The following is a 14,265-nucleotide window of genomic DNA, read 5'->3' as shown; positions in this document are numbered from 1 at the left end:
CCTCACCACCCCCCAGCTGAGGGTTTTCTTCTGCCGGCGGCTGCAAGCTGCTGCTGGGCTGCTCCGGTCGCAGCAGGGGCATAACGCAGGCCCACGCAGCCCCCGCGGTGCGTGGGGGGCCCCTATCTCCAAGGGGCCCCCTCGGCACTGCACTCCTGGCCAGAGAGCTCCTGATTGAGCCCGGAGGGGGCCCCTCTCAGTACCGTGCAGGGAGGCACCCTCACTTTTCATGACGCCAGTGGGTCGCAGCATCGGTTCCTGGTCCCCCTCTTTTGGCCTTTCCCAGCGGCCCGGGAGCAGGAGGAGGGCTGAGGCAGAGAGGCAGGCAACGAGTGCCGTTCAGTACAACCGAGAGGGGAGCGGGGCGCACACGCATGCACACTCACTTACACTCATGCATTCACATGCAGACACTCGCACCCTTCTCCCCCCCCCCCCCCCTGTCAGGAGACTCACTCACAAATGCACATGCACTCATACATACTAACACGCACGAACCAAACAGTCAACAAAAAAGCGACACTTACCTGCTGCTGCAGGGCTCGGGGAGCTGCCAGGAGGGTTGGGACTGCTACCTTGGTCAGCCAATGAGGGGAGGCAGCAGTCCCTCACTCGTCACAGAGCAGGATGGGGGAGAGAGTCAGCGACAGACACTCGGCCGTTGGCACTTCAGGGCTTAAAAACGAAGCGCCCAGCTACGAGGCTATCCCTGACGCTCTCCCTCGTCGCGAGGGGGCCTCCAGGACATTTGCTGAGCTGAGGAGGTCAGGCCCACCGAAGCGGTGACGTCCTCAGCCCAGCAAACTTCAGCTTAGGCAGCCGCGAGCCTGTGCATTTAGCGCATGTCCAGCTCCTGGCTGCCTGGTCTGAACATAAAGAGCGTTTGTCTAGCTGTCCTTTCTTCAGCCTGACATGCAATCTTTTTGTCCAAAAAGGGCGGGCGGGGCCTCACTCCCTTCAAGGAGGAGCGGCTGCTGAAGTCAGGCCGCTTGCAAGGAGGACCCTTCACCCAGGCAGCACTCAGTCCCTCCTCTGAATCTCTCTTGCTCTATGCACACCGGGGCGGGCCCTGGGCATGGATGGGACTTGCATATCAGGGCTCTGTCCCGGATAAAAAAGACAAGGAAACTTGCAGCCAGAGCTGCACAGAAAAGAAAAAGTGTCACCCCCAATGTTTCTGCGGGCGAGCCAGAGTTGAAGAGCGCTAGCCTGGCAGGCGCTGCCACATAGAGCAGTGGCCTGATAGAGTGCGTTTAGAGGCCAGTGCAAAGCAAGGCTAGGCACTTGGGGGCAGTTTTACAAGCCCCATGCACCTCTTTTACACCGCCGTTGCGACGCAGTGGCGGCGCAAAGCCAGCGCCACTCTGCGGGGTATTTACAAGGAACGCCTCCCAAAAGTGGCCGAGTGAAATCGACAAGATTTCAGTCAGTCACTTTTAAGGCCATGCTGCGTCAAAACCCTGCGCCTGCTTGAAGCAGGCGTAAGGATTGACGCAGCATTTTAAGGATAGGGCACCCCCGAGCCTTGCTGGAGCTGCGTCGCCCCTGCGACGCAACTCCAGCAATGCGCCACCTTTACGGCAGCAGATGCGTCACGCATCTGTCCATTTTTTGCCCCATGGTGCGCCGCATCGTGAATGCGGCGCATCCATGACGCACAATAACTGGCACATCCTTGCTGCTGATAGGCAGGGATGCGCCAGGTATTGTAAATGTGCCCCAACGTGAAAAGCCCAGGCTGCTGCTTTGCTAGTTCTCCGGCTGGCACCTGAAGGGAGGCCGGAGCCTGTGTGTGATTGGAAAAGAAGCGAGTGCAAGGCTGGAGGAAGAGAGGGCTGTTCTTTGTTGGCTATCTGTAGCAAGCTTGCAAAGGGTTGTTGGAGTGACGCTTGCAAGGGAGGTGCAGCGCAGCACGTTCCAGAGTGGAGGGGGTTGTCAGCACAAGAGGCCTGAACCGGAGGTCTCTCATGCCTACGGCCATACCACCCTGAATGCGCCCGATCTCGCTCGGAAGCTAAGCAGGGTCGGGCCTGGTTAGTACTTGGATGGGAGACCGCCTGGGAATACCAGGTGCTGTAGGCATTTTGCCACTCGCTGACACCAAGCTCGGCCCTTGCACATTCACACCTAATCTAACTCGCTCATAGCACTTTTTTAAAAGAAAAAAAATATTCTGCTCTCCTCCTCTCCTCTCTTTTTTTTTTTTTGTATGTATTTATAAAGAATCCGGCATGGAGTTTACAATATACGTGGCCCTTAACTGTAAACTCGAAAACTGAAAGAAAAAGAAGAAAAGCTTTGCCCTAAGGCAGGACAGAGGACTCCCAGCTAAGACTGGGGAGCTGCTGCATGCTGCTGCTGCTGCTGCATGCTGCTGCTGCTGCTGCTGCTGCTGCTGCTGCTGCTGCTGCTGCTGCTGCTGCTGCTGAGGGGCTGCGCCGGCCCCGGTCTCTCGGCTGGGAGCGAGCAGGGGGCTGCTGAGGGTGGCAGAGAGCCAGGCGGGTGACATGAAGGGCCCTGGACTACTCGGACCCTCGCCTCACTCGCTCTTCTATACCCACAGAGGGCCGGGGCATGGGCGTTATTTGCACACGAGGGGCCTGTTCTTGATTTCAAAACAAAACAAAACAACAATAGGGGACTTGCAGGCAGAGCTCGAGGGTTCAAGAAGTCGCCTCGCCAGAGTTGGGGTGAGCATTAAGCTGCTCAGCCCCCCCCCCCCAACGCACCGCCAGCAGGAGGGGGGGGGGGGCTTTGGCACGTAGAGAAGCGGCCCGAGCAAAGTGCCTTCTAGGCGCTTGTTGAATCAAAACGTCAGGCTGCTTGTCTGCTGCTGGTAGTGCCGGCCCCTCAGGAAGGGCGGTCCCACCTCAGCAAGCGCGAGAGATGGCCGTGTGCAGGGACTTTGAAAGGGAGGGCAGGTGTTCAAAGGGAAACGTGCAAATGCACTGGAAGGGAGCCTGGTGACGTCACGGGGGCTGCCTCTGCACAAGAGGCCTGCACCGGCAGCCTCTCGTGCCTACGGCCATACCACCCTGAATGCGCCCGATCTCGTCCGATCTCGGAAGCTAAGCAGGGTCGGGCCTGGTTAGTACTTGGATGGGAGACCGCCTGGGAATACCAGGTGCTGTAGGCATTTTGCCACTCGCTGACACCAAGCTCGGCCCTTGCACATTCACACCTAATCTAACTCGCTCATAGCACTTTTTTAAAAGAAAAAAATATTCTGCTCTCCTCCTCTCCTCTCTTTTTTTTTTTTTGTATGTATTTATAAAGAATCCGGCATGGAGTTTACAATATACGTGGCCCTTAACTGTAAACTCGAAAACTGAAAGAAAAAGAAGAAAAGCTTTGCCCTAAGGCAGGACAGAGGACTCCCAGCTAAGACTGGGGAGCTGCTGCATGCTGCTGCTGCTGCTGCATGCTGCTGCTGCTGCTGCTGCTGCTGCTGCTGCTGCTGCTGCTGCTGCTGCTGCTGAGGGGCTGCGCCGGCCCCGGTCTCTCGGCTGGGAGCGAGCAGGGGGCTGCTGAGGGTGGCAGAGAGCCAGGCGGGTGACATGAAGGGCCCTGGACTACTCGGACCCTCGCCTCACTCGCTCTTCTATACCCACAGAGGGCCGGGGCATGGGCGTTATTTGCACACGAGGGGCCTGTTCTTGATTTCAAAACAAAACAAAACAACAATAGGGGACTTGCAGGCAGAGCTCGAGGGTTCAAGAAGTCGCCTCGCCAGAGTTGGGGTGAGCATTAAGCTGCTCAGCCCCCCCCCCCCCAACGCACCGCCAGCAGGAGGGGGGGGGGGGGGGCTTTGGCACGTAGAGAAGCGGCCCGAGCAAAGTGCCTTCTAGGCGCTTGTTGAATCAAAACGTCAGGCTGCTTGTCTGCTGCTGGTAGTGCCGCCCCTCAGGAAGGGCGGTCCCACCTCAGCAAGCGCGAGAGATGGCCGTGTGCAGGGACTTTGAAAGGGAGGGCAGGTGTTCAAAGGGAAACGTGCAAATGCACTGGAAGGGAGCCTGGTGACGTCACGGGGGCTGCCTCTGCACAAGAGGCCTGAACCGGAGGCCTCTCGTGCCTACGGCCATACCACCCTGAATGCGCCCGATCTCGTCCGATCTCGGAAACTAAGCAGGGTCGGGCCTGGATAGTACTTGGATGGGAGACCGCCTGGGAATACCAGGTGCTGTAGGCATTTTGCCACTCGCTGACACCAAGCTCGGCCCTTGCACATTCACACCTAATCTAACTCGCTCATAGCACTTTTTTAAAAGAAAAAAAATATTCTGCTCTCCTCCTCTCCTCTCTTTTTTTTTTTTTGTATGTATTTATAAAGAATCCGGCATGGAGTTTACAATATACGTGGCCCTTAACTGTAAACTCGAAAACTGAAAGAAAAAGAAGAAAAGCTTTGCCCTAAGGCAGGACAGAGGACTCCCAGCTAAGACTGGGGAGCTGCTGCATGCTGCTGCTGCATGCTGCTGCTGCTGCTGAGGGGCTGCTGCTGCTGCTGCTGCTGCTGCTGCTGAGGGGCTGCGCCGGCCCCGGTTCCGGGCCCCCCTCTCTCGGCTGGGAGCGAGCAGGGGGCTGCTGAGGGTGGCAGAGAGCCAGGCGGGTGACATGAAGGGCCCTGGACTACTCGGACCCTCGCCTCACTCGCTCTTCTATACCCACAGAGGGCCGGGGCATGGGCGTTATTTGCACACGAGGGGCCTGTTCTTGATTTCAAAACAAAACAAAACAACAATAGGGGACTTGCAGGCAGAGCTCGAGGGTTCAAGAAGTCGCCTCGCCAGAGTTGGGGTGAGCATTAAGCTGCTCAGCCCCCCCCCCCCCCCGCCCCCCCCCCAACAGGAGGGGGGGGGGGGCTTTGGCACGTAGAGAAGCGGCCCGAGCAAAGTGCCTTCTAGGCGCTTGTTGAATCAAAACGTCAGGCTGCTTGTCTGCTGCTGGTAGTGCCGGCCCCTCAGGAAGGGCGGTCCCACCTCAGCAAGCGCGAGAGATGGCCGTGTGCAGGGACTTTGAAAGGGAGGGCAGGTGTTCAAAGGGAAACGTGCAAATGCACTGGAAGGGAGCCTGGTGACGTCACGGGGGCTGCCTCTGCACAAGAGGCCTGCACCGGCAGCCTCTCGTGCCTACGGCCATACCACCCTGAATGCGCCCGATCTCGTCCGATCTCGGAAGCTAAGCAGGGTCGGGCCTGGATAGTACTTGGATGGGAGACCGCCTGGGAATACCAGGTGCTGTAGGCATTTTGCCACTCGCTGACACCAAGCTCGGCCCTTGCACATTCACACCTAATCTAACTCGCTCATAGCACTTTTTTAAAAGAAAAAAAATATTCTGCTCTCCTCCTCTCCTCTCTTTTTTTTTTTTTGTATGTATTTATAAAGAATCCGGCATGGAGTTTACAATATACGTGGCCCTTAACTGTAAACTCGAAAACTGAAAGAAAAAGAAGAAAAGCTTTGCCCTAAGGCAGGACAGAGGACTCCCAGCTAAGACTGGGGAGCTGCTGCATGCTGCTGCTGCTGCTGCATGCTGCTGCTGCTGCTGCTGCTGCTGCTGCTGCTGCTGCTGCTGCTGCTGCTGCTGCTGCTGCTGCTGCTGCTGCTGAGGGGCTGCGCCGGCCCCGGTCTCTCGGCTGGGAGCGAGCAGGGGGCTGCTGAGGGTGGCAGAGAGCCAGGCGGGTGACATGAAGGGCCCTGGACTACTCGGACCCTCGCCTCACTCGCTCTTCTATACCCACAGAGGGCCGGGGCATGGGCGTTATTTGCACACGAGGGGCCTGTTCTTGATTTCAAAACAAAACAAAACAACAATAGGGGACTTGCAGGCAGAGCTCGAGGGTTCAAGAAGTCGCCTCGCCAGAGTTGGGGTGAGCATTAAGCTGCTCAGCCCCCCCCCCCCAACGCACCGCCAGCAGGAGGGGGGGGGGGGGGCTTTGGCACGTAGAGAAGCGGCCCGAGCAGAGTGCCTTCTAGGCGCTTGTTGAATCAAAACGTCAGGCTGCTTGTCTGCTGCTGGTAGTGCCGCCCCTCAGGAAGGGCGGTCCCACCTCAGCAAGCGCGAGAGATGGCCGTGTGCAGGGACTTTGAAAGGGAGGGCAGGTGTTCAAAGGGAAACGTGCAAATGCACTGGAAGGGAGCCTGGTGACGTCACGGGGGCTGCCTCGGCACAAGAGGCCTGCACCGGCAGCCTTTTGTGCCTACGGCCATACCACCCTGAATGCGCCCGATCTCGTCCGATCACCCTGAATGCGCCCGATCTCGTCCGATCTCGGAAGCTAAGCAGGGTCGGGCCTGGTTAGTACTTGGATGGGAGACCGCCTGGGAATACCAGGTGCTGTAGGCATTTTGCCACTCGCTGACACCAAGCTCGGCCCTTGCACATTCACACCTAATCTAACTTGCTCATAGCACTTTTTTAAAAGAAAAAAAATATTCTGCTCTCCTCCTCTCCTCTCTTTTTTTTTTTTTGTATGTATTTATAAAGAATCCGGCATGGAGTTTACAATATACGTGGCCCTTAACTGTAAACTCGAAAACTGAAAGAAAAAGAAGAAAAGCTTTGCCCTAAGGCAGGACAGAGGACTCCCAGCTAAGACTGGGGAGCTGCTGCATGCTGCTGCTGCTGCTGCATGCTGCTGCTGCTGCTGCTGCTGCTGCTGCTGCTGCTGCTGCTGCTGAGGGGCTGCGCCGGCCCCGGTTCCGGGCCCCCCTCTCTCGGCTGGGAGCGAGCAGGGGGCTGCTGAGGGTGGCAGAGAGCCAGGCGGGTGACATGAAGGGCCCTGGACTACTCGGACCCTCGCCTCACTCGCTCTTCTATACCCACAGAGGGCCGGGGCATGGGCGTTATTTGCACACGAGGGGCCTGTTCTTGATTTCAAAACAAAACAAAACAACAATAGGGGACTTGCAGGCAGAGCTCGAGGGTTCAAGAAGTCGCCTCGCCAGAGTTGGGGTGAGCATTAAGCTGCTCAGCCCCCCCCCCCACCCCCCCCCCCCCCAACGCACCGCCAGCAGGAGGGGGGGGGGGCTTTGGCACGTAGAGAAGCGGCCCGAGCAAAGTGCCTTCTAGGCGCTTGTTGAATCAAAACGTCAGGCTGCTTGTCTGCTGCTGGTAGTGCCGCCCCTCAGGAAGGGCGGTCCCACCTCAGCAAGCGCGAGAGATGGCCGTGTGCAGGGACTTTGAAAAGGAGGGCAGGTGTTCAAAGGGAAACGTGCAAATGCACTGGAAGGGAGCCTGGTGACGTCACGGGGGCTGCCTCTGCACAAGAGGCCTGAACCGGAGGCCTCTCGTGCCTACGGCCATACCACCCTGAATGCGCCCGATCTCGTCCGATCTCGGAAGCTAAGCAGGGTCGGGCCTGGTTAGTACTTGGATGGGAGACCGCCTGGGAATACCAGGTGCTGTAGGCATTTTGCCACTCGCTGACACCAAGCTCGGCCCTTGCACATTCACACCTAATCTAACTCGCTCATAGCACTTTTTTAAAAGAAAAAAAATATTCTGCTCTCCTCCTCTCCTCTCTTTTTTTTTTTTTGTATGTATTTATAAAGAATCCGGCATGGAGTTTACAATATACGTGGCCCTTAACTGTAAACTCGAAAACTGAAAGAAAAAGAAGAAAAGCTTTGCCCTAAGGCAGGACAGAGGACTCCCAGCTAAGACTGGGGAGCTGCTGCATGCTGCTGCTGCTGCTGCTGCTGCTGCTGAGGGGCTGCGCCGGCCCCGGTTCCGGGCCCCCCTCTCTCGGCTGGGAGCGAGCAGGGGGCTGCTGAGGGTGGCAGAGAGCCAGGCGGGTGACATGAAGGGCCCTGGACTACTCGGACCCTCGCCTCACTCGCTCTTCTATACCCACAGAGGGCCGGGGCATGGGCGTTATTTGCACACGAGGGGCCTGTTCTTGATTTCAAAACAAAACAAAACAACAATAGGGGACTTGCAGGCAGAGCTCGAGGGTTCAAGAAGTCGCCTCGCCAGAGTTGGGGTGAGCATTAAGCTGCTCAGCCCCCCCCCCCCCCGCCCCCCCCCCAACAGGAGGGGGGGGGGGCTTTGGCACGTAGAGAAGCGGCCCGAGCAAAGTGCCTTCTAGGCGCTTGTTGAATCAAAACGTCAGGCTGCTTGTCTGCTGCTGGTAGTGCCGGCCCCTCAGGAAGGGCGGTCCCACCTCAGCAAGCGCGAGAGATGGCCGTGTGCAGGGACTTTGAAAGGGAGGGCAGGTGTTCAAAGGGAAACGTGCAAATGCACTGGAAGGGAGCCTGGTGACGTCACGGGGGCTGCCCCTGCACAAGAGGCCTGCACCGGCAGCCTCTCGTGCCTACGGCCATACCACCCTGAATGCGCCCGATCTCGTCCGATCTCGGAAGCTAAGCAGGGTCGGGCCTGGTTAGTACTTGGATGGGAGACCGCCTGGGAATACCAGGTGCTGTAGGCATTTTGCTTCTCGCTACAGGCACTTCCGTTTTTTTTTTTGTTTTCCTTCTTTTTCGCGGGGGCATTTATTCTATTATTTGATCGCAACTTTCTTCAAAAAGAAAACGCCATCGAGTTCACGACACGCAGGGTCCATAACTTTCCATTCGGAAATTGAAAATTCGGCTGCACTTTACACTGGGTCAAAAAAGATGAAACTCTTTGCCCTAAGATAGGACAGGGGACAGGGGACCCCTCACCACCCCCCAGCTGAGGGTTTTCTTCTGCCGGCGGCTGCAAGCTGCTGCTGGGCTGCTCCGGTCGCAGCAGGGGCATAACGCAGGCCCACGCAGCCCCCGCGGTGCGTGGGGGGCCCCTATCTCCAAGGGGCCCCCTCGGCACTGCACTCCTGGCCAGAGAGCTCCTGATTGAGCCCGGAGGGGGCCCCTCTCAGTACCGTGCAGGGAGGCACCCTCACTTTTCATGACGCCAGTGGGTCGCAGCATCGGTTCCTGGTCCCCCTCTTTTGGCCTTTCCCAGCGGCCCGGGAGCAGGAGGAGGGCTGAGGCAGAGAGGCAGGCAACGAGTGCCGTTCAGTACAACCGAGAGGGGAGCGGGGCGCACACGCATGCACACTCACTTACACTCATGCATTCACATGCAGACACTCGCACCCTTCTCCCCCCCCCCCCCCCCCGTCAGGAGACTCACTCACAAATACACATGCACTCATACATACTAACACGCACGAACCAAACAGTCAACAAAAAAGCGACACTTACCTGCTGCTGCAGGGCTCGGGGAGCTGCCAGGAGGGTTGGGACTGCTACCTTGGTCAGCCAATGAGGGGAGGCAGCAGTCCCTCACTCGTCACAGAGCAGGATGGGGGAGAGAGTCAGCGACAGACACTCGGCCGTTGGCACTTCAGGGCTTAAAAACGAAGCGCCCAGCTACGAGGCTATCCCTGACGCTCTCCCTCGTCGCGAGGGGGCCTCCAGGACATTTGCTGAGCTGAGGAGGTCAGGCCCACCGAAGCGGTGACGTCCTCAGCCCAGCAAACTTCAGCTTCGGCAGCCGCGAGCCTGTGCATTTAGCGCATGTCCAGCTCCTGGCTGCCTGGTCTGAACATAAAGAGCGTTTGTCTAGCTGTCCTTTCTTCAGCCTGACATGCAATCTTTTTGTCCAAAAAGGGCGGGCGGGGCCTCACTCCCTTCAAGGAGGAGCGGCTGCTGAAGTCAGGCCGCTTGCAAGGAGGACCCTTCACCCAGGCAGCACTCAGTCCCTCCTCTGAATCTCTCTTTCTCTATGCACACCGGGGCGGGCCCTGGGCATGGATGGGACTTGCATATCAGGGCTCTGTCCCGGATAAAAAAGACAAGGAAACTTGCAGCCAGAGCTGCACAGAAAAGAAAAAGTGTCACCCCCAATGTTTCTGCGGGCGAGCCAGAGTTGAAGAGCGCTAGCCTGGCAGGCGCTGCCACATAGAGCAGTGGCCTGATAGAGTGCGTTTAGAGGCCAGTGCAAAGCAAGGCTAGGCACTTGGGGGCAGTTTTACAAGCCCCATGCACCTCTTTTACACCGCCGTTGCGACGCAGTGGCGGCGCAAAGCCAGCGCCACTCTGCGGGGTATTTACAAGGAACGCCTCCCAAAAGTGGCCGAGTGAAATCGACAAGATTTCAGTCAGTCACTTTTAAGGCCATGCTGCGTCAAAACCCTGCGCCTGCTTGAAGCAGGCGTAAGGATTGACGCAGCATTTTAAGGATAGGGCACCCCCGAGCCTTGCTGGAGCTGCGTCGCCCCTGCGACGCAACTCCAGCAATGCGCCACCTTTACGGCAGCAGATGCGTCACGCATCTGTCCATTTTTGCCCCAGGGTGCGCCGCATCGTGAATGCGGCGCATCCATGACGCACAATAACTGGCACATCCTTGCTGCTGATAGGCAGGGATGCGCCAGGTATTGTAAATGTGCCCCAACGTGAAAAGCCCAGGCTGCTGCTTTGCTAGTTCTCCGGCTGGCACCTGAAGGGAGGCCGGAGCCTGTGTGTGATTGGAAAAGAAGCGAGTGCAAGGCTGGAGGAAGAGAGGGCTGTTCTTTGTTGGCTATCTGTAGCAAGCTTGCAAAGGGTTGTTGGAGTGACGCTTGCAAGGGAGGTGCAGCGCAGCACGTTCCAGAGTGGAGGGGGTTGTCAGCACAAGAGGCCTGAACCGGAGGTCTCTCATGCCTACGGCCATACCACCCTGAATGCGCCCGATCTCGTCCGATCTCGGAAGCTAAGCAGGGTCGGGCCTGGTTAGTACTTGGATGGGAGACCGCCTGGGAATACCAGGTGCTGTAGGCATTTTGCCACTCGCTGACACCAAGCTCGGCCCTTGCACATTCACACCTAATCTAACTCGCTCATAGCACTTTTTTAAAAGAAAAAAAATATTCTGCTCTCCTCCTCTCCTCTCTTTTTTTTTTTTTGTATGTATTTATAAAGAATCCGGCATGGAGTTTACAATATACGTGGCCCTTAACTGTAAACTCGAAAACTGAAAGAAAAAGAAGAAAAGCTTTGCCCTAAGGCAGGACAGAGGACTCCCAGCTAAGACTGGGGAGCTGCTGCATGCTGCTGCTGCTGCTGCATGCTGCTGCTGCTGCTGCTGCTGCTGCTGCTGCTGCTGCTGCTGCTGCTGCTGCTGCTGCTGCTGAGGGGCTGCGCCGGCCCCGGTCTCTCGGCTGGGAGCGAGCAGGGGGCTGCTGAGGGTGGCAGAGAGCCAGGCGGGTGACATGAAGGGCCCTGGACTACTCGGACCCTCGCCTCACTCGCTCTTCTATACCCACAGAGGGCCGGGGCATGGGCGTTATTTGCACACGAGGGGCCTGTTCTTGATTTCAAAACAAAACAAAACAACAATAGGGGACTTGCAGGCAGAGCTCGAGGGTTCAAGAAGTCGCCTCGCCAGAGTTGGGGTGAGCATTAAGCTGCTCAGCCCCCCCCCCCCAACGCACCGCCAGCAGGAGGGGGGGGGGGGGGCTTTGGCACGTAGAGAAGCGGCCCGAGCAAAGTGCCTTCTAGGCGCTTGTTGAATCAAAACGTCAGGCTGCTTGTCTGCTGCTGGTAGTGCCGCCCCTCAGGAAGGGCGGTCCCACCTCAGCAAGCGCGAGAGATGGCCGTGTGCAGGGACTTTGAAAGGGAGGGCAGGTGTTCAAAGGGAAACGTGCAAATGCACTGGAAGGGAGCCTGGTGACGTCACGGGGGCTGCCTCGGCACAAGAGGCCTGCACCGGCAGCCTTTTGTGCCTACGGCCATACCACCCTGAATGCGCCCGATCTCGTCCGATCACCCTGAATGCGCCCGATCTCGTCCGATCTCGGAAGCTAAGCAGGGTCGGGCCTGGTTAGTACTTGGATGGGAGACCGCCTGGGAATACCAGGTGCTGTAGGCATTTTGCCACTCGCTGACACCAAGCTCGGCCCTTGCACATTCACACCTAATCTAACTTGCTCATAGCACTTTTTTAAAAGAAAAAAAATATTCTGCTCTCCTCCTCTCCTCTCTTTTTTTTTTTTTGTATGTATTTATAAAGAATCCGGCATGGAGTTTACAATATACGTGGCCCTTAACTGTAAACTCGAAAACTGAAAGAAAAAGAAGAAAAGCTTTGCCCTAAGGCAGGACAGAGGACTCCCAGCTAAGACTGGGGAGCTGCTGCAAGCTGCTGCTGCATGCTGCTGCTGCTGCTGAGGGGCTGCTGCTGCTGCTGCTGCTGCTGCTGAGGGGCTGCGCCGGCCCCGGTTCCGGGCCCCCCTCTCTCGGCTGGGAGCGAGCAGGGGGCTGCTGAGGGTGGCAGAGAGCCAGGCGGGTGACATGAAGGGCCCTGGACTACTCGGACCCTCGCCTCACTCGCTCTTCTATACCCACAGAGGGCCGGGGCATGGGCGTTATTTGCACACGAGGGGCCTGTTCTTGATTTCAAAACAAAACAAAACAACAATAGGGGACTTGCAGGCAGAGCTCGAGGGTTCAAGAAGTCGCCTCGCCAGAGTTGGGGTGAGCATTAAGCTGCTCAGCCCCCCCCCCCCCCGCCCCCCCCCAACAGGAGGGGGGGGGGGCTTTGGCACGTAGAGAAGCGGCCCGAGCAAAGTGCCTTCTAGGCGCTTGTTGAATCAAAACGTCAGGCTGCTTGTCTGCTGCTGGTAGTGCCGGCCCCTCAGGAAGGGCGGTCCCACCTCAGCAAGCGCGAGAGATGGCCGTGTGCAGGGACTTTGAAAGGGAGGGCAGGTGTTCAAAGGGAAACGTGCAAATGCACTGGAAGGGAGCCTGGTGACGTCACGGGGGCTGCCTCTGCACAAGAGGCCTGCACCGGCAGCCTCTCGTGCCTACGGCCATACCACCCTGAATGCGCCCGATCTCGTCCGATCTCGGAAGCTAAGCAGGGTCGGGCCTGGTTAGTACTTGGATGGGAGACCGCCTGGGAATACCAGGTGCTGTAGGCATTTTGCTTCTCGCTACAGGCACTTCCGTTTTTTTTTTTGTTTTCCTTCTTTTTCGCGGGGGCATTTATTCTATTATTTGATCGCAACTTTCTTCAAAAAGAAAACGCCATCGAGTTCACGACACGCAGGGTCCATAACTTTCCATTCGGAAATTGAAAATTCGGCTGCACTTTACACTGGGTCAAAAAAGATGAAACTCTTTGCCCTAAGATAGGACAGGGGACAGGGGACCCCTCACCACCCCCCAGCTGAGGGTTTTCTTCTGCCGGCGGCTGCAAGCTGCTGCTGGGCTGCTCCGGTCGCAGCAGGGGCATAACGCAGGCCCACGCAGCCCCCGCGGTGCGTGGGGGGCCCCTATCTCCAAGGGGCCCCCTCGGCACTGCACTCCTGGCCAGAGAGCTCCTGATTGAGCCCGGAGGGGGCCCCTCTCAGTACCGTGCAGGGAGGCACCCTCACTTTTCATGACGCCAGTGGGTCGCAGCATCGGTTCCTGGTCCCCCTCTTTTGGCCTTTCCCAGCGGCCCGGGAGCAGGAGGAGGGCTGAGGCAGAGAGGCAGGCAACGAGTGCCGTTCAGTACAACCGAGAGGGGAGCGGGGCGCACACGCATGCACACTCACTTACACTCATGCATTCACATGCAGACACTCGCACCCTTCTCCCCCCCCCCCCCCCGTCAGGAGACTCACTCACAAATACACATGCACTCATACACGCACGAACCAAACAGTCAACAAAAAAGCGACACTTACCTGCTGCTGCAGGGCTCGGGGAGCTGCCAGGAGGGTTGGGACTGCTACCTTGGTCAGCCAATGAGGGGAGGCAGCAGTCCCTCACTCGTCACAGAGCAGGATGGGGGAGAGAGTCAGCGACAGACACTCGGCCGTTGGCACTTCAGGGCTTAAAAACGAAGCGCCCAGCTACGAGGCTATCCCTGACGCTCTCCCTCGTCGCGAGGGGGCCTCCAGGACATTTGCTGAGCTGAGGAGGTCAGGCCCACCGAAGCGGTGACGTCCTCAGCCCAGCAAACTTCAGCTTCGGCAGCCGCGAGCCTGTGCATTTAGCGCATGTCCAGCTCCTGGCTGCCTGGTCTGAACATAAAGAGCGTTTGTCTAGCTGTCCTTTCTTCAGCCTGACATGCAATCTTTTTGTCCAAAAAGGGCGGGCGGGGCCTCACTCCCTTCAAGGAGGAGCGGCTGCTGAAGTCAGGCCGCTTGCAAGGAGGACCCTTCACCCAGGCAGCACTCAGTCCCTCCTCTGAATCTCTCTTTCTCTATGCACACCGGGGCGGGCCCTGGGCATGGATGGGACTTGCATATCAGGGCTCTGTCCCGGATAAAAAAGACAAGGAAACTTGCAGCCAGAGCTGCAC

General features: G+C 57.8%; 7 non-coding genes and 3 pseudogenes across 7 annotated transcripts; all 10 read left to right on the top strand.

Annotated features, from left to right (window-relative positions):
- The first annotated feature begins 1,969 nt into the window (after positions 1-1,969).
- On the top strand, positions 1,970-2,082 carry LOC144774428 (5S ribosomal RNA; annotated as a pseudogene).
- Positions 2,083-3,017: 935 nt separating this feature from the next.
- On the top strand, positions 3,018-3,136 carry LOC144774362 (5S ribosomal RNA). The gene has a single exon (XR_013600200.1). It is a non-coding gene; the product is annotated as a 5S ribosomal RNA (ribosomal RNA).
- A 934-nt stretch (positions 3,137-4,070) lies between these two features.
- LOC144774385 (5S ribosomal RNA) lies at positions 4,071-4,189 on the top strand. The gene has a single exon (XR_013600223.1). It is a non-coding gene; the product is annotated as a 5S ribosomal RNA (ribosomal RNA).
- A 938-nt stretch (positions 4,190-5,127) lies between these two features.
- Positions 5,128-5,246, top strand: LOC144774376 (5S ribosomal RNA). The gene has a single exon (XR_013600214.1). It is a non-coding gene; the product is annotated as a 5S ribosomal RNA (ribosomal RNA).
- A 954-nt stretch (positions 5,247-6,200) lies between these two features.
- On the top strand, positions 6,201-6,348 carry LOC144774420 (5S ribosomal RNA; annotated as a pseudogene).
- A 948-nt stretch (positions 6,349-7,296) lies between these two features.
- On the top strand, positions 7,297-7,415 carry LOC144774361 (5S ribosomal RNA). The gene has a single exon (XR_013600199.1). It is a non-coding gene; the product is annotated as a 5S ribosomal RNA (ribosomal RNA).
- Positions 7,416-8,315: 900 nt separating this feature from the next.
- LOC144774360 (5S ribosomal RNA) lies at positions 8,316-8,434 on the top strand. The gene has a single exon (XR_013600198.1). It is a non-coding gene; the product is annotated as a 5S ribosomal RNA (ribosomal RNA).
- Positions 8,435-10,635: 2,201 nt separating this feature from the next.
- Positions 10,636-10,754, top strand: LOC144774359 (5S ribosomal RNA). Its single transcript, XR_013600196.1, has one exon. It is a non-coding gene; the product is annotated as a 5S ribosomal RNA (ribosomal RNA).
- Positions 10,755-11,696: 942 nt separating this feature from the next.
- Positions 11,697-11,844, top strand: LOC144774419 (5S ribosomal RNA; annotated as a pseudogene).
- A 932-nt stretch (positions 11,845-12,776) lies between these two features.
- LOC144774358 (5S ribosomal RNA) lies at positions 12,777-12,895 on the top strand. The gene has a single exon (XR_013600195.1). It is a non-coding gene; the product is annotated as a 5S ribosomal RNA (ribosomal RNA).
- Positions 12,896-14,265: the final 1,370 nt, after the last annotated feature.

The sequence above is a fragment of the Lissotriton helveticus genome, chromosome 8 (assembly GCF_964261635.1).
Source record: "Lissotriton helveticus chromosome 8, aLisHel1.1, whole genome shotgun sequence".
Taxonomy (NCBI): domain Eukaryota; kingdom Metazoa; phylum Chordata; class Amphibia; order Caudata; family Salamandridae; genus Lissotriton; species Lissotriton helveticus.
This window is presented reverse-complemented; position numbering and strand designations above follow the sequence as displayed.